This window comes from Kogia breviceps, chromosome 4 (genome assembly GCF_026419965.1).
Source record: "Kogia breviceps isolate mKogBre1 chromosome 4, mKogBre1 haplotype 1, whole genome shotgun sequence".
Lineage (NCBI taxonomy): Eukaryota > Metazoa > Chordata > Mammalia > Artiodactyla > Physeteridae > Kogia > Kogia breviceps.
Window position 1 is genome coordinate 82,232,677 of NC_081313.1, and position 27,164 is coordinate 82,259,840.

Genomic DNA, 27,164 nt, shown 5'->3' on the forward strand with positions numbered 1-27,164 from the left:
ATCCTCTCTCCTCCCGCACCACGAAACAAAGAGGGAAGAAAATGTCTCTTTCCTCTTCGGCAGGTCCAGACTTTTTCCCAGACTCCCTTCCTAGCCAAGGTGCACTAACCCCTTCAGACTGTGTTCACGCCGCCAACACCAGTCATCTCCCTGGGATCCGACTGAAGCCGGAGCCTCAGCTCCCAGCCCCCGCCAGCCCCGGCAGGTGAGCAGACAAGCCTCTCGGGCTGGTGAGTGCTGGTTGGCACTGATCCTCTGTGCGGGAATCTCTCCGCTTTGCCCTCCGCACCCTGTTGCTGTGCTCTCCTCCGCGGCTCCGAAGCTTCCCCCCTCCGCCACCCGCAGCCTCCACCCGCAAAGGGGCTTCTAGTTTGGGAAACCTTTCCTCCTTCACAGCTCCCTCCCACTGGTGCGGGTCCCATCCCTATTCTTTTGTCTCAGTTTTTTCTTTTGCCCTACCCAGGTAAGTGGGGAGTTTCTTGCCTTTGGGGAAGTCTGAGGTCCTCTGCCAGCGTTCAGTAGATGTTCTGTAGGAGTTGTTCCACATGTAGATGTATTTCTGATGTATTTGTGGGGAGGAAGGTGATCTCCATGTCTTACTTCTCTGCCATCTTGAAGCTCTTCCAGATATCATGTTTTATATGTACCTAATTAATGCCAGATCAATGAGATTTCAGGAATTCTGCATCCCATATTAGGATAATTTAGTGATAAAGAAGTGTTTGTTATATTTGGTTAATATAATAATTCATGAAATTCACATTCACCTCAGTTTGTCAGTAAATCAGTAAATGTAAGATCTAATACTCAGGCCACATTGAAGAAAATTTGGTCCTAATCAATATGTTATTAAATTAAAAAACATACAGGTTGGGTAAGCAGTACTGTTTACAAAATGCACTTTTACTTATGTCTTCCAGTTAGAACTCTTTAAATAAAATTTTGATTAGCAGATGATATATTTAAATGTTCCTTGAGTGCTTACTGTTCAGATTATTTTAATAATGCAGAGTTTTTCACTAACTCTCAGCCTGGAGAGGTATAACCCAAGAAGTATTGTGTTTTACTGTATAATACTTTAAAAGGTTAAAAATGAGTTGCAAATATTTCCAAACCACGAAATTTCACATAAAACCTCTAAGATTTCAAGGTTCTGTTCAAAAAGAAGAGTAGATGTGAAAACATTGTACTAGTCTTCGCATATAATAGCAGTCGTTTTTGGTTGAGTAGAAGCTGTCTCTTTTAATGGGGATTTCCCTTCAGTTGGCCTTCTTGATACAAAATTCCAAAACATTTTCATTTTGTTTCTTTTTGTGTTATTTTTCTTATACATGCTTTTATTTATTAATAATATATTTTAGCTGCCAGGTTGCTCTCTCTGCATTATAATATAAAACTTTCTCAATGAGGATTTTTCCTAATTTGAATCAGCATATAAGAAAATAGTGGGGCTTCCCTGGTGGCGCAGTGGTTGAGAATCCGCCTGCCAATGCAGGGGACACGGGTTCGTGCCCCGGTCTGGGAAGATCCCACATGCCGCGGAGCGGCTGGGCCGGTGAGCCATGGCCACTGAGCCTGTGCTTCCGGAGCCTGTGCTCCGCAACGGGAGAGGCCACAACAGTGTGAGGCCCGCATACCGAAAAAAAAAAAAAGCAAATAGTGTAAGCAGTGACTTTCTTAATTTTTCTAAGGATGTTTTATAACTAGGAGCACTGTAGATGCACAAGAGAGAAGTCAATTCATTATATACAATCAGTGCCTCAAAGTATTAGGGCTTAAGTTTCTAATGGACCTCGGTTCAGAAAGTTTTGGGATAAGTATTCTTTGATTTACTTGTTTCATAAATACACTTTTTCATAAACTGGATTTATTTAAGGTGAACAGTTGAGCAAATAACTAATTAAAGCATTTGTGACTTGAAAATGTGTATGCAGAGTTTAGGGAAAGTCACAAATGCTGAGGAAGAATCAGTGAGTACTTAATGGTGAGGGCCAGAGGGAATAAGGAGAAATAATGAGTCTAATTCACATCTGACCTGCTTCTGCCCAAAGTAATATAAATAATTGATCTCTACTCTGCACTGCCACAATTATCTTTCTTTATATTCCTCTCAAAAGCTTTATGTCAATACATATGGAAAACTTAGAGAAAATTGTGCTCTCATAATATGACAGCTTAACCAAATTGCATGTTAGTTACAATTGTAACCTATAATTAGAAGAGTCAGGAAATTTTAAAAGGTTTTAAAATTCTTTCAGGAGAACTCAAAATGTATCTGCTGGTTATCCTCAGTGAAACTGAAAATATAAACTACTCACCTTTTAGCTATGTGCCTGGATAACTACAAAGGACATTGCAGTGGACCTCTGGGGTTGGAAGTAGGTGAATCCATTTATTTATGATATAGAAATAGAGACAGAGATAGAGATGGGATAGAGAAAAGGGGGCAAATGTATGGAGAGTTCTCAGGAGCAAATAAGTTAGTAAAACATATACAAGTGGTAGAATTCCTGTGGAGAGGCACCTGGAATCCATGGTAAGCTTGGCTGTGTGTTTAGTGTACCACAGACACCTTTTAGTGTACCACAGACACCTTTTATGTTTATACTGAGGTGACTTTCTGCACAAAGAGAGTGCTTGGACTGCTGATTGCTTTTTGACTCTTGATGGATATTCTTCTTCTTTGGTGTTAAAGCAAATAACCAGCAAAAATATGTAGCTGTCTCAAGATCCAGTCTTGTAGCCTCTGTTCTCTGAGGCAAAGCAAGCTTAGACACATCAGAGCACCAACAAATTCAACAACCTCAGACTGTAGTCAAGGGGTTGGAGATATGACTACAATCACAGAAGAGATGTTATATATCACATAGTTCAAGCATTTCATTTTATAGTTGTAACACCAGAAGCAAGTTAGTTTCAAGTGATTTGCCTAATATACCATTCACTCATTCTTTCATTCATTCAACAAGTATTTATTGTATGCCTCCTATATGCCAGGAATATCAGGGTCTGGTGATAAGCAGAGAACAAAAGAATCACATTCCTTTCCTTTCTTACTGTCTAAAATAAAGATAACAATACAAATACTTGAGATAATTATGTTAATAAGCACAGAAAAGAAAATATATGGGGGGCATGTAATAGGGAGTCATCTTTAGATAGTATAGTGAGAGAAGGCCTCTCTGAGAAGATGATATTGATTTAATGCCTGAAGAATAAGAAGGAATGCCTTTACAAATGAGTGGTGAGGAGAGCAAATTTAAGGCTAGAAAGTAAAAAATGGCTTGACTAAAATGGTTGAAAGTGAACATAAGAGAGATCATTACGGCTAGTGAAGCAAATTGGATGGCAGTGAGAGAAGGTTTTGGGGATATTTGTAAAATAAGCATCTCCTATAGTTATATCAGATCACTGAAGGAATTATTTGTATCCAGTGTTAGTTTGAGGGGCTGGGTTTAAAGAAACATCTTTCATATCATATATTCTACCTTCAGGTTTGGGCACAGTGAATACATAAGTATATATATACATTATATATATAATATATATTAGTGCTTAGAACCTCCAGAAGCTGAGATTTTACCAGACAACGTGACAGAGAAGGAGAGAAGAACAAATGTTAAAGGTGATTTGCATGCCATGATTATAATAATTGATAAATAATGATCAAAGTTGGGTTGAGAGAGGAGTAAAAATAGAAGAAATAGGAGAGTAATGATAGAATCAAGAGCTCAGTTAAATGAAAACATTAATGATATAAAGAATTATTAAAATAGGAGTACTAGAAAAAAGTGAGCTGAAAATATAGGAAATGGCAGTCAGGATGGCATGTAATGCAAGATTCAGGGTGCGTCCATGGGAATAAGACACACAATGAACGTAGGGAAAACATCTGTTAGAGATGATGAAGTCTAGAGGCAGAGACACCAGAGTTTTGAGAAGGTCCTCAGTGTGAGTATTTGAAGTCACTGAGAATGATGAGTGGAGTAAGTGCAGAATATGTGTAAACTGAGTCGAGCAGTCCTCCAGCGACTGGGAGTGAAATGGATAAGATGGCTGGAACAGTGTGAGGAGTGAAGCAGAAGGAGCAGCCATTGATGACACTGACTTCAGAGGAGCTGCAGTCTCATGAAAGAAGAAGGCAGGGGAATGTTTGGGGGTTCATAGTAGGAAATAAAATAGGCTACCTGCCTCATCACCTGGCGGTGTCTTAATGACTGTGAGAGAAAAGAGAATCTCAGCTTGAGAGGGCTGCCGTGGAAGGAGAGAGCGCTCCTTGAACCCTCAAGATTGATCATTAAATGATCAGAAGATTGGTAACTTCATCCTAAGTTATCACAAACAAAAGCAAACAAAGCATCTTTTTTTCTTTGGCAACTGTAGATTGCCTAGTAATATCGTCCTGGTTTGTTTTAATATGGGTTATTAAATAAGTCCAATCAATTTCTAATATTTCAAGCAGTGTTTTTCCTACTCTTCATTGAATAGATACATCAACTAAAATGGATTCAACTTCACCATTACAATTCAATTGCTAAAATATATCCTTTTAAGCAGTATTTCTTAAATGAGTATATTAATTTTATTACCTTGATTCGTAACAAACAAACTCAAAATCTCAGTAGTTTACGATACATGTTTATTTTTCTTGTGTTACTTGTCAGAAGACTGTGGGTCTGCTCCATGTTTCTCTGCATTCCATGTTCTTAGATGAAAGAGCTGGCCTTGCTTGGAACATAAAGAAAACCTTTGACAGAAATTCCCAGTGCCTTCGAAAGCTTCTGCTCAGACATGGTGTTGTGTTCTCTCAAATTTCACTGGCTGAAGCTTGTCAAGCCCAATTACACTGGGGCAGGAGGGGCGGTGTGGGGTAGCAGCAGTCACATCACTTCCCTCCTTGGTGCTTTGCATGTCTTGTGGCAACGGGTGAGAATATGTCATAGTCTTCAGGGAGATGAAAATGGAAATATCTGGGACAGTAAAACAACCTCACACAAGAACTGAAAACTTATGGTAAATACTTCAGATCATCCCAAGCAGAATGTACTTATAAATTAAACCCAAATACAATTGGGAGACATGTGTCTGCCAAGGTTAAAATAATAAATACTGGATAATGTTTGTGGCAGCCAGGGGAATAGGAATTTAAGAAACAAATAGATGTCAAGATTTTTTTCCTTCTTTTACCTTAGAAAATAAATGCAGGTAAAGGAATGAGATAGTACTGATTTATTGGAAAAGGAAGACTGGCTAATCTGTCTCTCTAATGTCCTCACTGAGTGGTAATCACTTTTTGGTAAATTTTTTGTGCTTCAGTGTCTGGCCACAAAATAGTTATATTGGCCCAGATAACATGGTTTTATCATTACTGTGATTTAGGTTCTAGGCACTGGGATAAACTGCATTTAACTTATAATATGTCAACCAACCAAATGGTCAAGATGTTCTTTTGGGAGAGGGTTCCAGGTTAACCTGTGCTCCTGTCTCATTTAGCTCCCCTGATACAGATATCTTGATGTTATATGAATAAGCATTATAGGGCTCTAATCTCACCTCTTATTCTCAAAGTGTCACCTATATTTATTAGGAGAATTAAGTGAACTGACTCAAGAGTATGCTGCTATTTCTTCTCTACTGTCAAATATGGCAACTATTTTAAATGAACCATACCATGTTGTATTCCTATGAGGATTATACAATGTTTCTTTAAAGAAAACCTGAAATATATAATAAAAAAGCAGTTCTAGTCTGAAGGCTTTTCCAAAGGTCACCCCATCACTACAATACAAAATTTGGGCCATACAAAAATTGGACTGCTGAATTAATTCCTGGAAACCTATAAGAAAAATACCAAGATGTAAAGAAAAAAGTGTAAAATCCTACCATATGTTTCATGTGAATTTTGTTCATCTTGCTTTTTGAAGCAAGCCATTCTTAACCTTGGAATATTTTATCATTTGGCCTTTAAGCTTTCAGGTCAAATTTAATGCCACAGAGATTTAGTTTTACTGAAATAAAGATATGACAAGCATCTCAGCTTTACTCTTTCTTTGTAGTGAAACAATAATGCTCGGAGCCACTGAGCCAGGCACCAGTGTAATAGCACCCTCCAGCTCATGGCATAGCATCCCAACAATGATAAGTTCAAACTCATACTCTAATGCTATATTAAATACCTCAAAGTTAGTTATTGAAAAATTATGGTTAAATTAAAGTGATTTTTTGCATGAGACGTTACACATTCAAACATACTGAATGTTCAATGTGGCATTTACTTGGAAGGATAATGGAAGAGTTAAACAGATATTTATGAGTAATCATACAATTGCACATTAGGTTCAGAAACACTTAAGTGAATGTTTTTGCATTTCTATGAGCTGTGGTAATGTGCAAAGCTATAAGCACATATTAAGATGCAGAATTAATAAAAAAACTACTGTATATTATAATAGGCATCATCTATCCACATAACAATATATGGGGTCCTTGCTGGCTTTCAAATATAAGAAAAAATATGGAATGAATTTTATAAGAATGTTTATCAGGCTATCCCAAAGAATAGAAAAAATAATGGAGACACACCAGGTATCATTATATTGAATCATTCACAGAGTAAAGGAGCATAATGGAGAACATTCACACAATGAGTGTTTGGGAAGCTTGCTGTAAGTGGAGATGGCCCAAGTTCTATTTGAGAGCCTGGAAGGGAGCCAATCATGTGCTCTTCTTGATCCCAAAGGGACAAATTTCAAATTTCTCTCTGCTCTGTTTTTCCAGGTTAGGATGCTTGACTGAAACAAAAAACATTTTCTAGTCTCTAGTCAAGGCACCTTTCTGTGTCAGGCAGAAGGAACCTGTGGCAAACTGGAAGTTAGTACCTTCTGCATATCTTGGGGGAAGAGTAAGAAAATAAAATCCTGCTGGCAAGAGTGCCTCGTGGAATTGTTCAGGAGCTCACCATATGACTCTTGTCTTGGGACATAAAGAGATGCTCAGACAAATTTAAAAGAAAATAACCTGCTTCCTATGGGTTGGGTTAGAAATTAGGTATATGAAGACAGGAAGCAGTCTTTTTTCTTGCAGAAAGAGCGAGTGCAATTGATGCTGTGATTGTTCTTTGGAAATTTGTACACTAATGGGTGAGGTACCTTATCCCTGGTTTGATTAAATCTGTTACTTACTTATAATATTAATATAATGCTTTAGCATATGATAAGTCACCGTCTCTGAAATAATTAGTGTTCATGAGTCTTCATGAGTGTCCGTTTGGTTCCCCAGCAGGTGAGACTCTTGTGATAACAGTACACACTTGAGGGGTTTAACAAAGGCATGAAAATATGACACTGGGGTCCTTTCTAACATCTTCCTCCAGCTGAGTTATTCCCATTTCAGTACATTGCCCATAACTTCCCTTTTCCTTTTCCATCCTAAACCTTTATTAAATATTCTTAACATGTGGACATTGAAAGATATCTTGTACAAAACTTGAAGAAGGGAGAGAATATGATTTGACGAAAAAAAGCGATAATTTTAAGTGGAAGCTGATATAGTCAGTTTTTAGGAAAAGGAAGAGGGATGTCAACTCGGTGCCTCATCTGAATTAAGACATTGTTGCAACATAAACAACAATAAAAAATGTTTTTAAAAAACCCAAACAACAAGAAAATTTTTTAGAAGTGGTGGGAAGAATAAAGCAATCTCATAATTACTTAAAACAGTGTCTTGAGGTAATTCTGCCTAATAAGTGGAATAATTCATTTCCAGTTTCAAAATATATTAGGAAAACCTCTCAGTGGGAAAAGAGGTTTTATTGTTTGTTGGTTGGTTTTGCTTTGTGTTTGTTTGGTTTAGAAATTTGCTATAGCACTTATGAAGGAGACAAACAGAATGATGAAATGAGTACAATGAAAATTTCAAAGGAATTTTATGACATATATAAAGCAATCTAAAAGAGTTGTTACTTAGCCATGTTTCTGCTTTAGAAATATGCAAGTACATATTTTGTTTGTCAGCATGTATTATAAGTATTTATTTTACTAATATAAATACTTCAGTTGAGAAAAATTTAGTCAAATATATAGAGGCTATTGAATATAAAAACAGATTTTGAAATATAATAAGTAATAAGTGGAAAATAAATCTGAAATTTCATTTTCATCTATGCAATAACTTCCATTTTAAAATATGAACTAAATTAAAAATGATTTGATATTTACAGACTATTATAATGTGTTGATTATACCTTAAATATACAAGGAATTATAGTATTTTTAATAATCCCAAGCTACATTTGTGAAATAAATTATTTTCAGTAATCCCTTTCTTTCAAATAACTTCAAAATTTTAGAAAGCTTATAGGGATACTTTCATGTTTCATAGGCATGCTAAATACTGTTGCCCAGGTAATCATAGAAAATAACCATGTAATCAGCCATTTACCTCATTTATATATTTATTTTCCTTCTTCTCCTTCAGTAAGTTTATCTCAAAGTTTGAATCAAAGGAAGCATTATGAACAATGCATATTTTGAGCACACACACAAAAAATAAAACTTGAACTTAAGAATGGCTCTGCACACATGGTTTCATAATAGGTTTTTTTTTCCTCCTAAGATCAGAAACATCTGCCATACTTTTTCTTTCTCACAGGCTTTCTTCTAATATTATCTTCCAGAGCCATCACGTGGAAACTGGACTGAATTTTTATGTCTGGGTACTCAAAAGAGCCAAGTTTCCTTATCCCAAATTAATATCTGTGAGCAATTGGATTAGTTTACAATGTCCCTGGTGTTTTGTGTAGTTAGAGAAAAGGCCACATTTTGACTAAACCTTTTAGTCCCAGTTGAAAATAACTGAACAACTAAAGGTCAAGTATTTTGTTTCATGACTTCTGGACGTATTGACACTGGATTGATCCATACCTAGCCAAATTGTTCAGAAAATCAGATCTGAGTATGTAGAAATATCTGAATATCTATGAGAAGATAAATATGTTAGATGAGGATGTGTTAATTAACTAGGTAGTGTGAATCCTTTCACAATTTTAAAAAGAGAAAAATACAAGTATCTATAATATTTGTTTTCTTTTTTCTCATCGGTTGTTTAGAATATCCTTATAGTGTGCCTTTACTGTCTACCTCTCCATACCCAAGACATACACTACTACATTTTTTTAAATGTTGTATACTCTTTTATAGATGAAAAAGTTCTTGAAAGCAGTGACATACGTTATTTGTCTTGTATATTCAACCCCTTGCATGGTGCCTAAATCTGTGGACTTAAAAATGGTTTTGGATGATTACATAGTGAGTGAAAAATTAGGAGACTTTCTCTCTGACTAGCCACAGTTTACCTTGCCTTCTCTGAACTCTCTTTTAATTCCTCCATAGTATTTTTTGTGTGAACAATCCTACAAACACATTTAGGAGCTCCAATTCACCTATTACTGAGGCTGTAGACATCTATGTGCATTTGGATTTCAGCAGTTCAAGTACCCGCTTCAGGCTCAATCTCATAACTGTTCTTCCAGATCTTCTAGTTTTCATGGAATGTTTTGCTATTTTGCTCTGTTATCCTTGGATTCTGCCACTCTTCCTAGCCTGGTTTGGTTCTTTGTTTCTGGTTACTGTATCTTCGATTACCCTTGTCTGACTATATATAATGTCTATTTTAGACAGTTTTGCTAGATGTCTATACTTTTTAGGTTTTAATATGTTTTATAAATTGAAATTTGATAGTGTGCTCTCTTTTAGAAAATACTTTATTGAACTTGTAGTTCACTGAAGATTCTTTATACTTGATTTTTAAGTGACACATATAGTTAGAAATTTGATAAGTTAAAAAAACACTAAATTATTTGAATATTTTTTACAGGTGTGATATACCTAATTGCACATTTTTACCTAATGTAAAAATATACACATTTTTTAAAGTGTTTCAGAAAGAGAATAGTTTCAATTTCAAAACTTTGTTTTATACACATATAGTTCCTTTTGAGTTAATAATATATACAATATGGAGCTGGACAAGCATATTCTTTTAAGAGACTATGCGACAGCTGGAAAATTTAGTAAAAAAAAAAAATCGAACAAATTGAAACATCTTCATGAGCATATATCTATCCTTGGTCTCTGGAAAAGACTAAGAAGACTAGTACACCCTATACCACCTGATTCTTTTCTGGAATGTAAAAGCCCACCTTCTTATGCACCCTCACTTATGCTCCACAGTGAAGGAGTGGTCAAAATTGAAACAGTTGTCATGTGGTTACTCCCTGGAATCATCATTATAGTTTTCCAACATGTGCCCACATACATATTTACAAGGCTAGGTGATCCAGGATGCCACAACCACTTTTCCCTCTATTCCCCTATGCCACAGTTGGGTCAGAACCTCTTTGGGAGCTTCCCACGTGTAATCTGAAACCAGCACCCCGAGGGCAGGGAGAGACTGAAGAAAAAGGCTCCAGTTGGTAGGTTTACCAAGCAAGGGAACTTAATAATGAGGCTTGTCTTGGGTGGCTGCAAGATGAGTATCTCTCCACATGCAGCAGCCAAAATCTTAAGAGCTTATATAGAGTTCTGATTTCAGTCACATACCCAGTCTGGGTAGCCTCAATACCACGTTTCTGGTTCAAGTCTATATCCTGTTGGTTACAAAACCTAGTATTAAGTCTTTCAGAATCCTGTTGAAGTCTACCATTCCACTGGGCAGGCCAGGATAGCATGTGTTCTGATGGAATAAAGTATTTAAACATTCATCTTTCTGGGCACTACTGCAATTGATCATCTAGAGATTGTGGCTTCTGCTTACGATATTTTTCATCTCTGTATAACTTGCTTTAACATCTGTCCACATTTGTTCCATAAACTGCTCATGAAAAAGTAGTATTTTTGACAAGTTAATAAAAAATGGTGAAATCAGTCCTTGGTGTCTCATGTGCCACTACAAAATCTTGTCCAAGGGGGTTTCATTGTCTCATATATTTTTGCTCTCTGAAAGGGCAGCTGAAGGAATGAACTATTGATTCCAAGGTTCCTGACTATAAACCTCAAACTTACTTTGAAATACCATAACAGTCTTTTTTTTTTTTTTTTTTTTTTTTTTTTAAAGGTACGCGGGCCTCTCACTGTTGTGGCCTCTCGCGTTACGGAGCACAGGCTCCGGACGCGCAGGCTCAGCGGCCATGGCTCACGGGCCCAGCCGCTGCGCGGAACATGGGATCTTCTCGCACCGGGGCACGAACCCGCGTCCCCTGCATCGGCAGGCGGACTCTCAACCACTGCGCCACCAGGGAAGCCCTACCATAACAGTCTTTATATGGAAATGTTAAATCAAAAGCAATGTTCCAGTGCACCACAGAGTGTGCCATAAAACTTTCAACATCTCTTTGTTCCTGAAGCATAACAAGTCTGGGACTTCCCTGCCCTTCCTTCCCACCTGAGACTGCAGCATAAAAAACTGCTAATAAAGAAGTGAAACTCTTCTTATCAAACTAGTCACCTGATCACCTCACTTATCAAATTAGTCATTGTATGTCAACCAGTTTTTTTCAACTTTATTCAATATTGTATGGTTCCTATTCATTCTTTAAAGTCTGTATGCTTTGTGACTTCAATACAAAATGCTTAATATATTTAGAATATTATTTAGCAGGACTTTTTCTTTAAAATGTATATCTGTGTCTCTAAATATAAACTGAAAGCTGCAATATCAATATCATTTTTATTGACATGAAAACGTCAGAGTTCTACAACAGAGTTTCTTGTTCCCTGATAACCAGACACATCAAGAAAAGAAGGAAGAGGATGCAAATGAATAAAACTGTAAATGAAAAAGGAGAAATCACAACTGACACTGCAGAAATACAAAGGATAATAAGAGACTACTACAAACAACTATAGGCCAACAAAATGGACAATGATGAAGAAATGGACAAATTCTTGGAAAGGTACAATTTTCTAAGACTGAACCAAGAAGAATTAAAAAATATAAACAGACTTATCATAAGTAATGAAATTGAAACTGTGATTAAAAATTTTCCAAGAAACAAAAGTTCAGCACCAGATGGCTTCACAGGTGAATTCTATCAAACACTTAGAGAAAAGCTAACACCGATCTTTCTCAAACTCTTCCAAAAAACTACAGAGGGAGGAACACTCCCAAATTCATTCTATGAAGCCATCATCACCCTGATGCCATAACCAGAAAAAGATATCACAAAAAAAGAAAATTATACACCAATATCACTGATGAACATAGATGCAAAAATCCTGAAAAAAGTACTAGCAAACAGAATCCAACAACATATTAAGAGGATCATATATCATGTTCAGGGGATTTATCCCAGGAGTACAAAGATTTTTCAATGTATGCAAATCAATCAATGTGATACACGATATTAACAAATTAAGGAATAAAAACCATATGATCATTTCAATAGATACAGAAAAAGCTTCTGACAAAATTCAACACCCATTTATGATAAAAACTCTCCAGAAAATGGGCATAGAGGGAACCTACCTCAACATAATAAAGGCCATATATGACAAACCCACAGCAAACATCATTCTCAATGGTGAAAAACAGAAAGCGTTTCCTCTAAGATCAGGAAAAAGACAAGGATGTTCACTCTCACTACTCTTATTCAATGTAGTTTTGCAAGTCCTAGCCATCACAATCAGAAAAGAAAAAGAAATAAAAAGAATATAAATTGGAAAAGAAGTAAAACTATCACTGTTTGCAGATGACATGATACTATACATAGAGAATCCTGAAGCTGCCACCAGAAAACTACTAGAGCTAGTCAATGAACTTGGTAAAGTTGCAGGACACAAAATTACTGCACAGAAATCTCTGGCATTCCTATACACTAACAATGAAAACTCAGAAAGGGAAATTAAGGAAACAATCCCATTTACTATCACAACAAAAAGAATAAAATGCCTAGGATTAAACCTAACTAAGGAGGTGAAAGACTTGTACTCAGAAAACTATAAAACACTGATGAAAGAAATCAAAGATGACATAAACAGATAGAGGAATATACCATGTTCTTAGATTGGAAGAATCAATATTATGAAAATGACTGTACTACCCAAAGCAATCTACAGATTCAATGCAAAACCTTTCAGACTACCAATGACATTCTTCACAGAATTGGAACGAAAAATTTTACAACTTGAATGGAAACACAAAAGATTCTGAGTAGGCAAAGCAATCTTGAGAAACAAAAACAGAGCCAGAGGGCTTCCCTGGTGGCGCAGTGGTTGGGAGTCCACCTGCCGATGCAGGGGACATGAGTTCGTGCCCTGGTCCAGGAAGATCCCACATGCTGCAGAGTGGCTGGGCCCGTGAGCCATGGACACTGAGCCTGTGCATCCGGAGCCTGTGCTCCACAATGGGAGAGGCCACAGCAGTGGGAGGCCTGTGTACCACAAAAAAAAAAAAAAAAAAAAAAAAAAAATGGAGCCAGAGGAATCTTCCCTGACTTCAAATGATACTACAAAGCTACAGTAATCAAGACAGTATGGTACTGGCACAAAAAAAAGAAATATACATCAATGGTACAGGATAGAAAGCCCAGAGATAAACCCACACCCATATGGTCACCTAATTTACAACAAAGGAGGCAAGAACATACAGTGGAGAAGACAGTCTCTTCAATAAGTGGTGCTGGGAAAACTGGACAGCTACATGTAAAAGAATGAAATTAGAACACTACTTAACACCATACACAGAAATAAACTCCAAATGGAATAAAGACTTAAATGTGAGACTGGACACTACAAAACTTTTAGAGGAAAACATAGGAAAAACACTCTTTGACATAAATCACAGCAAGATCTTTTTTGACTCACCTTCTAGAGTAATGAAAATAAAAACAAAAATAAACAAGTGGGACCTAATTAAAGTTAAAAGCTTTTGCACAGCAAAGGAAACCATAAACAAGACAAAAAGACAACCCTCAGAATGGGAGAAAATATTTGCAAATGAAATAACAGATGAAAGATTAATCTCCAAAATATATAAACAGCTCATGGAGCTCAACATCAAAAAAACAAAGAGCCCAATTTAAAAAAGGGCAGAAGACCTAAATAGACATTTCACCAAAGATGACATACAGATGGCCAAGAGGCACATGAAAAGATGCTCAACATCACTAATTATTAGAGAAATGCAAATCAGAACTACAATGAGGTACTACCTCATGCTGATCAGAATGGCCATTATCAAAAAATCTAGAAGCAATAAATGCTGGAGAGGGTGTGGAGAAAAGGGAACCCTCTAGCACTGTTGGTGGGAATGTAAATTGATACAACCACTATGGAGAAGAGTATGGATGTTCCTTAAAAAACTAAAAATAGAACTACCATATGACCCAGCAATCCCACTACTGGGCATATACCCCGAGAAAGCCATAATTCAAAAAGAAACATGTACCACAGTGTTCCTTGCAGCACTCTTTACTATTTAGGTTGTTTATATTTAGGAAGCAACCTAAATGTCCATTGACAGATGAATGGATAAAGATGATGTGACACATGTATACAACAGAATAGTACTCAGCCATAAAAAGAAAGGACATTGAGTTATTTGTAATGAGGTGGATGGACCTAGAGTCTGTCATACAGAGTGAAGTAAGTCAGAAAGAGAAAAACAAATACTGTATGCTAACACATATATATGGAATCTAAAAAAACATGGTACTGATGAACCTAGTGGCAGGACAGGAATAAAGACACAGATATAGAGAATGGACTTGAGAACACGGTGGGGAGGAGGGGGAAGCTGGGGTGAAGTTAGAGAAGCATCAATGTATATACACTACAAAATGTAAAATAGATAGCTAGTGGGAAGCAGCCACATAGCACAGGGAGATCAGCTCCGTGCTTTGCGACAACCTAGAGGGGTGGGATAGGGAGGGTGGGAGGGAGGCTCAAGAGGAAGGGGATATGGAGATATATGTATGCATATGGCTGATTTACTTTGTTGTACAATAGAAACAGCATTATGAAGCAATTCTACTCCAATAAAGATGTATAAAAAATGATGTGGATTTTCTTAGAAATATCTGAATTAAAATTGTGAAAGTGGAAAACTGTCTTATATAGAACTGAGAATATACAAAAAAATTGACACCTGCCTTCTTGATGCTAAACGAGTTTTCATTAGAGACCCAAGGCATATAAATATTTAATTTGAAAATTTTTTTTTAGGCCACCTACTTTATAATAGCTATATTCTGATGTCAATTTTGGCATTTGTGTTTTCTAGCTATGATCACTAATAAAGTCATTGGATTATAATTCTACTGTTTTTGTGAGGGGTGAGGGAGGAAAAACAAAATGAAAAAACTGTCAATTTTTGAAAATAAGTATTACATATTCACACAAACAATTAGAGGAATGATTTCTAGCTTCCATGCTTCCAAGCTATTTCATGCTAACTATTTAGCTATTACAATGCCCAATCTTTTATTTGTACTATGATGCTTAAGTTTAAGGTAAATTCAACTGGAATAAGGAATTTTTAAAACTAACAAACAGTTTATACCTCTTACACTGGAAAGAAAATTAACCTATCACTTCACACAAAAAGTTATGAGTTCAAAACGTGTCATTTATGTGAAAATGAGCATTCTTCCCTCCAGATGGATGGTGTATTATTCTGGCAAAAGTATGGTGTTACCCTGGGAAAATAGTTTTGCTTTTTTTTTTTAAACTTTACATCAAATTGTATTCATATTTCTCTGATGGACTGATTTTTTATTTATTTATTTTTACACAGCAGGTTCTCACTAGTTATCTATTTTATACATATTAGTGTATATATGTCAATCCCAATCTCCCAATTCATCCCACCACTACCACCCCGCCACCCCCTCTTTCCCCCCTTGGTGTCCATATGTTTATTCTCTACATCTGTGTCTCTCTTTCTGCCTTGCAAACTGGTTCATCTATGCCATTTTTCTAGATTCCACATACATGCATTAATATACAATATTTGTTTTTCTCTTTCTGACTTACTTCACTCTGTATGACAGTCTCTAGGTCCATCCACATCTCTACAAATGACACAATTTCGTTCCTTTTTCTGGTTGAGTAATATTCCATTGTATATATGTACCACCTCTTTATCCATTCGTCTGTCAGTGGGTATTTAGGTTGCTTCCATGACCTGCCTATTGTAAATAGTGCTGCAGTGAACATTGGGGTGCCTGTGTCTTTTTGAATTATGGTTTTCTCTGGGTATATGCCCAGTAGTGGGATTGCTGGGTCATATGGTAGCTCTATTTTTAGTTCTTTAAGGAACCTCCATGCTGTTCTCCATAGTGGCTGTCTCAATTTACATTCCCACCAACAGTGCAAGAGGGTTCCCTTTTCTCCAGCTCTCTCCAGCATTTGTTGTTTGTAGATTTTCTGATGATGGCCATTCTAACCAATGTGACGTGATACCTCATTGTAGTTTTGATTTGCATTTCTCTAATAATTAGTGATGTTGAGCATCTTTTCATGTGCTTCTTGGCCATCTGTATTCTTTGGAGAAATGTCTATTCACTTCTTCTGCCCATTTTTGTTTGGGTTGTTTGTATTTTTATATAGAACTGCATGAACTGCTTATATATTTTGAAGATTAATCCATTGTCCACTGATTCATTTGCAAACATTTTCTCCCATTCTAAGGGTTGTCTTTTCATCTTGTTTATAGTTTCCTTTGCTGTGCAAAAGCTTTTAAGTGTCATTAGGTCCCATTTGTTTATTTTTATTTTTATTTCCATTACTCTAGGAGGTGGGTCAAAAACATCTTGCTGTGATTTATGTCAAAGAGTGTTCTTCCTATGGTTTCCTCTAAGAGTTTTATAGTGTCCAGTCTTACATTTAGATCTTTAATCCATTTTGAGTTTATTTTTGTGTATGGTGTTAGAGAGTGTTAAAACTTCATTCTTTTACACATAGCTGCCCAGTTTTCCCAGCACCAGTTATTGAAGAGACTGTCTTTTCTCCATTATGTATCCTTGCCTCCTTTGTCATAGATTAGTTGACCATAGGTGCATGGGTTTATCTCTTGCCTTTCTATCCTGTTGTGCTGATCTATATTTCTATTTTTGTGCTAGCACCATATTGTCTTGATTACTGTAGCTTTGTAGTATACTCTTAAGTCAGGGAGTTTGATTTCTCCAGCTCCTTATTTTTCCCTCAAGATTGCTTTGGCTATTTGGGGTCTTTTGTGTCTCCATACAAATTATAAGATTTTTTGATCTAGTTCTGTAAAAAAAATACCATTGGTAATTTGATAGAGATTGCATTGAATCTGCAGATTGCTTTGGGTTATATAGTTATTTTTACAATGTTGGCTCTTCCAATCCAAGAACCTTGTATATCTCTACATCTGTTTGTGTCATCTTTAATTTCTTTCATCAGTGTCTTATAGTTTTCCAAGTACCAGTCTTTTACCTCCTTAGGTAGGTTTATTGATAGATATTTTATTTGTGCTGTTGCAATGGTGAATGGGATTGTTTCCTTAAATCTCTTTCTGATCTTTTGTTTTTAGTATATAGGAATGTAAGAGATTTCTGTGCATTCATTTTGTATCCTGCAAATTTACCCAATTCATTGATTAGCTCTAGTAGTTTTCTGGTGGCATCTTTAGGATTCTCTATCATGTCATCTGCAAACAGTGACAGTTTTACTTCTTCTTTTCCAATTTGTATTCCTTTTATTTCTTTTTCTTCTCTCATTGCCATGGCTAGGACTTCCAAAACTATGTTGGATAATAGTGGCGAGAGTGGAAATCATTGTCTTTTTCTGATCTTAGAGGAAGTGCTTTCAGTTTTTCACCATTGAGAATGATGTTTGCTGTGGGTTTGTCATACACGGACTTTATTATGTTGAGGTAGTTTCCTTCTATGCCCACTTTCTGGAGAAGTTTTATAATAAACAGATGTTGAATTTTGTCAGAAGATTTTTTGGCATCTATTGAGGTGATTATATGGTTTTTATTCAATTTGTTTATATGTTGTATCATACTGATTGAATTGCATATATTGAAGAATTCCTGCATCTCTGGGAGAAATCCAACTTGATCATGGTGTATGATCCTTTTCATGTGTTGTTGGATTCTGTTTGTTAGTATTTTGTTGAAGATTTTTGCATCTATATTCATCAGTGATACTGGTCTGTAATTTTCTTTGTTTGTAGTATCTTTGTGTGGTTTTGGTATCAGGGTGATGGTGGCCTCATAGAATAAGTTTGGGAGTGTTCCTTCCTCTGCAATATTTTGGAAGAGTTTGAGAAGGATGGGTGTTAGCTCTTCTCTAAATGTGTGATAGAATTCACCTCTGAAGCCATCTTGTCCTGGACTTTTGTTTGTTGGAAGATTTTTAATTGCAGTTTCAATTTCACTACTTGTGGTTAGTCTGTTCTTGTTTTCTAATTCTTCCTGATTCAGTCTTAGAAGGTTGTACCTGTCTAAGGAATTGTCCATTTCTTCCACATTGTCCATTTTATTGGCACAGAGTTGCTTGTAGTAGTCTCTTATAATGCTTTTGTATTTCTGCAGTGTCTGTTGTAACTTCTTTTTCATTTTTAATTTTATTGATTTGAGTCCACTCCCTCTTTTTCCTGATTAATCTGGCTAAAGTTTTATCAATTTTATTTATCTTCTCAACGAAGCAGCTTTTAGTTTTATTGATCTTTGCTATTGTTTTCTTTGTTTCTATTTCATTTATTTTTGCTCTGATCTTTAGGATTGCTTTCCTTCTACTAACTTTACGTTTTGTTTGTTCTTCTTTCTCTAGTTCCTTTAGATGTCAGGTTAGATTGTTTATTTGAGTTTTTTCTTGTTTCTTCAGGTAGGAATGTATTGCTATATACTTCCCTCTTACAACGGCTTTTGCTGCCTCCATAGGTTTTGGATCATCGTGTTTTCATTGTCATTTATCTCTAGGTATTTTTTGATTTCCTCTTTGATTTCTTCAGTGATCTCTTGGTTATTTAGTAGTGTATTGTTTAGCCTCCATGTGTTTGTGTTTTTTACAATTTTCTTTCCTGTAATTGATTTCTAATCTTACAGCATTGGAGTTAGAAAAGATGCTTGATATGGTTTCAATTTTCTTGAATTTACCAAGGCTTGATTTGTGACCCAAGATGTGATCTATCCTGGAGAATATTCTGTGTGCACTTGAGAAGTGTAATCTGCTGTTTTTGGATGGAGTGTCCTATAAATGTCAATTAAATCTATCTGGTCTATTGTGTCATTTAAATCTTGTGTTTTTTTATTAATTTTCTGTCTGGATGATCTGTCCATTGGTGTAAGTGAGGTGTTAAAGTCGGAAGAGATATGGGAACATATGTATATGTATAACTGATTCGCTTTGTTGTAAAGCAGAAACTAACACACCATTATAAAGCAATTATACTCCAATAAAGATGTTAAAAAAAAAGTCCCCCACTATTATTGTGTTACTGTCAGTTTCCTCTTTTATAGCTGTTAGCATTTGCCTTATGTATTGAGGTGCTCCTGTGTTGGATACATAAATATTTACAATTGTTATGTCTTTTTCTTGGATTGATCCCTTGATCATTATGTTGTGTCCTTCTTTGTCTCTTGTAACATTCTTTATTTTAAAGTCCATTTTATCTGATGTGAGTATTTGCATGGAAAATCTTCTCCCATCCCCTCACTTTCATTCTGTATGTGTCACTAGGTGTGAAGTGGGTCTCTTGTAAACAGCATATATGTGGGTGTTGTTTTTGTATCCCTTCAGTGAGCCTGTGTCTTTTGGTTGCAGCATTTAATCCATTCACATTTCAGGTAGTTATCGATATGTATGTTCCTATAACCATTTTCTTAATTGTTTTGGGTTTGTTTTTGTAGGCCCTTTTCTTCTCTTTTTTTTCCCACTTAGAGAATTTCCCCTAGCATTTGTTGTAGAGCTGGTTTGGTGGTGCTGAATTCTCTTAGCTTTTGCTTCTCTGTAAAGCTTTTGATTTCTCCATCGAATCTGAATGATATCCTTGCTGAGTAGAGTAATCTTGGTTGTACGTTCATCCTTTTCATCACTTTAAATATGTCATGCCACTCCTTTCTGGCTTATAGAGTTTCTGCTGAGAAATCAACTGTTAACCTTATGGGAGTTCCCTTGTATGTTATTTGTCATTTTTCCCTTGTTGCTTTTAATAATTTTTCTTTGTCTAATTTTTGTCAATTTGATTACTATATTTCTCAGCATATTTCTCCTTTGGTTTATCCTGACTGGATCTCTCTGTGCTTCCTGGACTTGGATGGCTACTTCCTTTCCCCTATAGGGAAGTTTTTGACTCTAATCTCTTCAAATATTTTCTCATGTCCTTTTTCTCTCTCTTCTCCTTCTGGGACACCTGTAATGCAAATGTTGGTACATTTACTGTTGTCCCAGAGGTCTCTGAGGCTGTCTTCATTTCTTTTCATTCTGTTTTCTTTATTTTGTTCCACGGCACTGATTTCCACCATTCTGTCTTCCAGGTCACTTATCTTTTCTTCTGCCACAGTTATTCTTCTATTGATTCCTTCTAGTGTATTTTACATTTCAGTTATTGTATTGTTCATCTCTGTTTGTTCTTTAATTCTTCTAGGTCTTTGTGAAACATTTCTTGCATGTTCTGGATCCTTGCCTCCATTCATTTTCCAAGGTCCTGTATCATCTTCACTATCATTATTCTGAATACTTCTCCTGGAAGGTTGCCGTTCTCCACTTCATATAGTTGTTTTTCTGGGGTTTTATCTTTTTCCTTCATCTGGTACATAGTCCTCTGCCTTTTCATTTTTTCTGTGTTTCTTTGAATGTGGTTGTTGTTCCACAGGCTGCAGGATTGTAGTTTTTCTTGCTTCTGTTGTCTGCCCTCTGGTGGATGAGGCTATCTAAGAGGTTTGTGCAAGCTTCCTGATGGGAGGGACCTCTGATGGACTGAATTTAGATTTAAATTTTCTCTTGAATACTTTGCTTGGAAATCAAGTTTTCAAAAAATGAAATTTTGTTTATATATTTATTTTTATTGTGCTAAATATATTTTATTTTTTTATTTTATATTGGATTATAGTTGATTTGCCATGTTGTGTTAGTTTCAGGTTACAACAAAGTGATTCATTTATACATATATATGTATCTATTCTTTTTTCAAATTCTTTTCCCATTTAGGTTATTACAGGATATTGAACAGAGTTTCCTGTGCTATATAGTAGGTCCTTATTGGTTATCTGCTTTAAATATAGCAGTGTGTACATGTGAATCCCAAACTCCCAGTCTGTCCCTCCCCCCACACCTTCTCCCCCGCTCTGGTAACCATAAGTTCATTCTCTAAGTCTGTGAGTCTGTTTCTGTTTTGTAAATAAGTTCCTTTGTGTCCTTTTTTTTAGATTCTGTATATAAGAAATATTATGGTATATTTCTCTTTCTGACTTACTTTGCCTAGTGTGATAATCTCCAGATGTATCCATGTTGTCCATGATACAATGCAAATGGCATTATATCATTCTGCTTAATGTCTGAGCAATATCTCATTGTATATGTGTACCATATCTTCTTTATCCATTTATCCGTTGATGGACATTTAGGTTGCTTCCATGTCTTGGCTATTGTAAACAGTGCTGCAGTGAACATTTTGGTGCATGTATCCTTTCAAACCATGTTTTTCTCCAGATATATGCCCAGGAGTGTGATTGCTGGATCATACGGTAGCTGTGTTTTTAGTTTTTTAAGGAACCTCCATAATGTTCTCTATAGTGGCTGTACCAATTTACATTCCCACCAACAGTGTAGAAGGGTTCCCTTTTCTCCACCCCATCTCCAGCATTTATTGTTAGTAGATTTTTTTGATGATGGCTATTCTGACTGGTGTGAAGTGACATCTCATTGTCATCTTGATTTGCATTTCTCTAATGGTTAGCTATGTTGAATATCTTTTCATGTGCCTATTGGCCATCTGTATATCTTCTTTGGAGAAATGTCTATTTAGCTCTTCTGCCCATTTTTGACTGCGTTTTTTTTTTTTTGTTTTTATGGTATTGAGCAGCATGAGCTGTTTGTAAATTTTGGAGACTAATCTTTTGTTGGTTGTATCATTTGCAAATATTTTCTCCCGTTCTGTGGGTTGTCTTTTTGTTTTGTTTATGGTTTCCTTTGCTGTGCTAAAGCTTTTGAGTTTAATTAGGTCCCATTCATTTATTTTTGTTTTTACTTCCATTACTCTGGGAGATGGATCAAAGAAGATATTGCTGTGATTTATGTCAGAGTGTTCTGCATATGTTTTCCTCTAAGTTTTACAGTATCTGGTCTTACATTTAAGTCTCTAATCCAAATGAAGAAAACAATAGAAATAGTTTTACTTTTGAAGCAGTAGGAAACACTTATTTGTTTTAAGTGCTTAAAATTTTGAAAAGGATAGTTCTGGTAATGAGAAAACAAATTGTGTTGCATTATTATAATTTAGTTTCTGTGATTAAAGTGTCACTGTAATATCCCCAGCACCAGTTATTGTCAGAACATTTTGATATACCTTCTGGAAAAACATCCAAGAGAAGTATAAATATTTACTACTAAGAACACATTAGAAATTCAGTTCTGTCACCTTCTGTTTTTAACTTTCCCTCTTTTTATATTAAATTAATATAATTAAATCTCTATTTTAAACAAATCATGCAGTTAATAATTTAATTAAATACACATAGCTTTATCTCTGGATCATCATTAGCCTTCATTTACTTATGTCTTTAATTCAAGCTAATTTGGTTTCTATTAACTGGCTTTGAGAATTCTACCCAATATAATATGTATACATATTATAGTTGAATCATATAGTTATATTGGTTTATCAAGTTCCATAAATAATTTCATTCACAAAAATTTTAAGTGTAGATGGTGATTTTAATTGGAAATGTGGTTTTTACCATATAAAAATATTCCTGAAATTTTAATGACAGAGAGAATTTCTGTCAAGGGAGAAATCACATGAGAAGCATAAAAGATGAGAATTTTAGTCACTACATATGCCAAAGTCTCTTGAAAAGGCAGAGAACCACTTTTATGAAACTGTGGAAGCAACTTTCTCTTGTTGAAGTGCCTTGTGATTTATATATCAGTATACTAAAAATTTCCCATCTCTTCTAACACATTAACATTTCTGTTAAAAAATGGCATTCCACATCTGTTCTCACAGGCACATTTTTATGGAAGAAATATAACATGAAGTCATCTGCAGTTGCTCTACCAAAAAAACACAAGATCCAAACCTCTTAGTAAGGGCAGTCTTAGTCCTGCATTTTACAAATGCATTGTAAAATATTTAGAAATTATGTAAAAATTAATATGAACATGTGTATTAGGGAAACTGTTATTCTCACCAGTGCCATTCAATTGAAATGAAATGTCTTCCAGTTGAAAACTAGCTATAGACTAGAAATTGTTTGAAAGTATTTCAATGACAAATTTTAGGTAAAAAGAAAAAAAATTTTTATTAGTTATTGATAATCCCTATCTAAAATATAATCTATTTTTCTCCTAATAATTCCTCCAATTAAAGTGACTTTGTATAATGGTTTGTATAAGGGTTACCTGAAAATAAATTTGGAAATATAGCTTGGGACCAGGCTTTTCTAGGAAAAAGCGAAGTCATTAAAGTGTCTGAGGATAAGGATAATAATATAAATAAACGATTTTTTAAATTTTAGAGTTGCTTACAAGACAAACAGAGGGAAAGACAGATTAGAACAGAAAATATTTAGGAAGGCTTCAAAACTTTACAGGAACAATCATAATGAAATAAACTTGGGTTGATAATGATAACTAAAAAACAGAAATAGTACATTTAAGTGATACTGAGCATGTTGCATCAACAGGATTTGGTGACCTATTTGATGAAAAATGACTTAGAGAAATGAGAATCTGAAATTGCTCTACAGTTTGAACCTCAGTGATCCAGTGAACAGTGATTTTAAAGTGAGAAGATAAATTTTATATTCAGAATGTTCAATTTAATGCACTAGTGATATTTACTTTGTACAGTGGTAAAAGAAATCTCTCTCAAGCAGGTGAAAATTAAGGACTACCATTGAAGAAATTTTTAAGAAGTTTAGGTATAAATTATGAGACCTGGGCTTATTTAAAGTAGTATTAATAAGTATCCTTATAGGGGCTTCCCTGGTGGCACAGTGGTTGAGAGTCCGCCTGCCAATGCAGGGGACACAGGTTCATGCCCCGGCCCGGGAAGATCCCACACGCCGCGGAGCGGCTGGGCCTGTGAGCCATGGCCGCTGAGCCTGCACGTCTGGAGCCTGTGCTCCGTAATGGGAGAGGCCACAACAGTGAGAGGCCCGCATAACAAAAAAAAAGTATCCTTATAAAAAAAGATGGAAGATAGCAAGTCTGTTTCAAAACAAATGTCAAAATATGTTTTCTAGAAAAAAATGGAAAACATTTATAATATGTCTGCAGTTTTGAAAGTGAGAGTCCTAAAAGTAAGGGAAATTTGGAAGGAATTATTAAGGAAATAAAGTCAAGGGGGAAGTAGCTTTGTCACAATTATTTGGAGGAATTTGGCACTAGCAATGCAACAGATAACTGAGAGCTTATTCACCACAAAGGCAATATCCTTCACCATGGACTCATGTGGTCACTTGCTAAATTATATAGAACTACAATTATGATCAACTTATACCTATTGTCAAGCCATGAGAATAATGACTGGAACATTCTTGGTGAAACTAGGCCATGACCTGATTCACCTAACCTATAATCTTTGTTATCTCAGTACAAATTTTTGTATCTCAATGCAAATATTACTTATTACAAATAATATTCTGCTTAATATAAGCCATTCAGTTTGGTTCAGGCTGAGTTCAAATTGATAATTCATGACACTTGTACTTCAAAAAATATTTTAGGAATAAATTTAAGGTAATGAAAGATATGTACACTGAAAATTATGAACATTGACATTTGTATTTTATGTTTCAAATATTTAAAATATTTCCCTTGAACAAATAAGGTAACTGCTTTTAACTTACAGATCATTAGTAAAATCCTTTGAATTCTGCCTTGATCACTTTAAAATTATTTGTTTTATCTCATTTAACTCAGCATCCTGAGTCACTCTATCCTACTAAATGGTTTATATCCATGTCAGTATCCATATTACAGTGCTTGTTATTAGGCTAGCTCTGTTCACTGTGTCCTACTTTAAGAATGCCATTGCCTTTAAGCAAAGAATCAGAACATTTATACACAAGTAGAAAACATTCCATTCTAAATATTTTCACATGAATACCAAAGTGATTTAGTTAATAAGTGTTCAAAAATAATAACAATTGAAAGTATCCTTGAAAACTGCACATCATGAGATTCTTTCCAAATCTATTACCTGTAAATATAGCTTGACCTTGACTAAAGAGTCTAAAATTTGGTGCTAATTAATGATATGGCATATCTAACATAAAATGTATTCTATAATTTATATAGTTACATAGTGACTGTAGTTTATTTTTTTTAATTGAAGTATAGTTGATTTACAACCTTGTGTTAGTTTCATGTGTACAGCAAAGTGATTCATATATATATACACACATATATATACTTTTTCAAATTCTTTTCCATTATAGGCTATTACAAGATGTTGAATATAGTTCCCTGTACTATACAGTATATCCTTGTTGTTTATCTGTTTTATATATAGTAGTGTGTATATTTTAATCCTAAACTCCTAATTTATCTCTCCCCTACCCTTTCCCCTTTAGTAACCATAAGTTTGTTTCCTATGTCTGTGAGTCTATTTCTGTTTTATAAATAAGTTCATTTGTATTATTTTTTAGATTCCACATATAAGTGGTATCATATATTTGTCTTTCTCTATTTGACTTGCTTCACTTAGTATGATAATTAATCATATGGCATATTTAACATGAAATATATTCTATAATTTATATAGTTCCATAGTGGTTGTAGTTTTAAAAACATTCTATCTATAGGTTTTTTGCCCATTAAAAACTAATTTCTTAAGAACAAATTTACATAAAAGAAAAAAGATGCAGAATGTTTTATCAGTGCACATAATTAATCACCTTCTTCACATAAATTCATTTTTCTAAATATCTTAATTTATAAGTGGGACGACTTCTTCAATTCTTATTAACTATCCACACGGAGACCATTAACTATACTACTCTAATTCATTTTCCCTCCTGCAAAGCTAATTATAACTAATCACAAGGGTTTCAGACTTGGTCAGCATTGCCTCTAACCGAAAATTGGCAAGACTCCTTGTTCTGAGGAATAAGTAGGCAGAGGAGATAGGACAAAGGACAGTGAAAATGACCTGGCCATATTTTTTCTGATAAACCTAAATTGTCTGTAAATATATCACCTTTAAATCTCTTTTCCAATAGCTTGAAAATTATCCACTAAAAATCACTGCAGGCTTCCCTGGTGGCGCAGTGGTTGAGAGCCCGCCTGCCGATGCAGGGGACGCGGGTTCGTGCCCCGGTCCGGGAGGATCCCACGTGCCGCGGAGCGGCTGGGCCCGTGAGCCGTGGCCGCTGGGCCTGCGCGTCCGGAGCCTGTGCTCCGCGACAGGAGAGGCCCACGTAACGCCAAAAAAAAAAAAAAAATCACTGCAGATGATGAGTTGGCACAGAATCCTAAAGAGAACAGCAATTAGTTCTGATTAAAAGATTTCAGAGGGCTTCCCTGGTGGCGCAGTGGTTGAGAATCCGCCTGCCGATGCAGGGGACACGGGTTCGTGCCCTGGTCCGGGAAGATCCCACATGCCGCGGAGCAACTAAGCCCGTGAGCCATGGCCGCTAGGCCTGCGCGTCTGGAGCCTGTGCTCCGCAACGGGAGAGGCCACAGCAGTGAGAGGCCCGCATACCGCAAAAAAAAAAAAAAAGATTTCAGAACAAATGCACTTAGCTGATTTTTAGTAACAAATTTATTATTAAATAAATGACATAAATGCATCCAAGCAGTAGCAGAAAAATAATCTTTAATTTTAATGACATACCAGTGATTGATCCTCATACCATGGACAGAAGGCATATTGTCTTGTTTTTCTAAATCTAATCAACGGCACTCCAGACCTTTTATGTTATTATGAACAATATCAATGTTTTTGTAAGCCATTCAGTTTGGTTCAGAC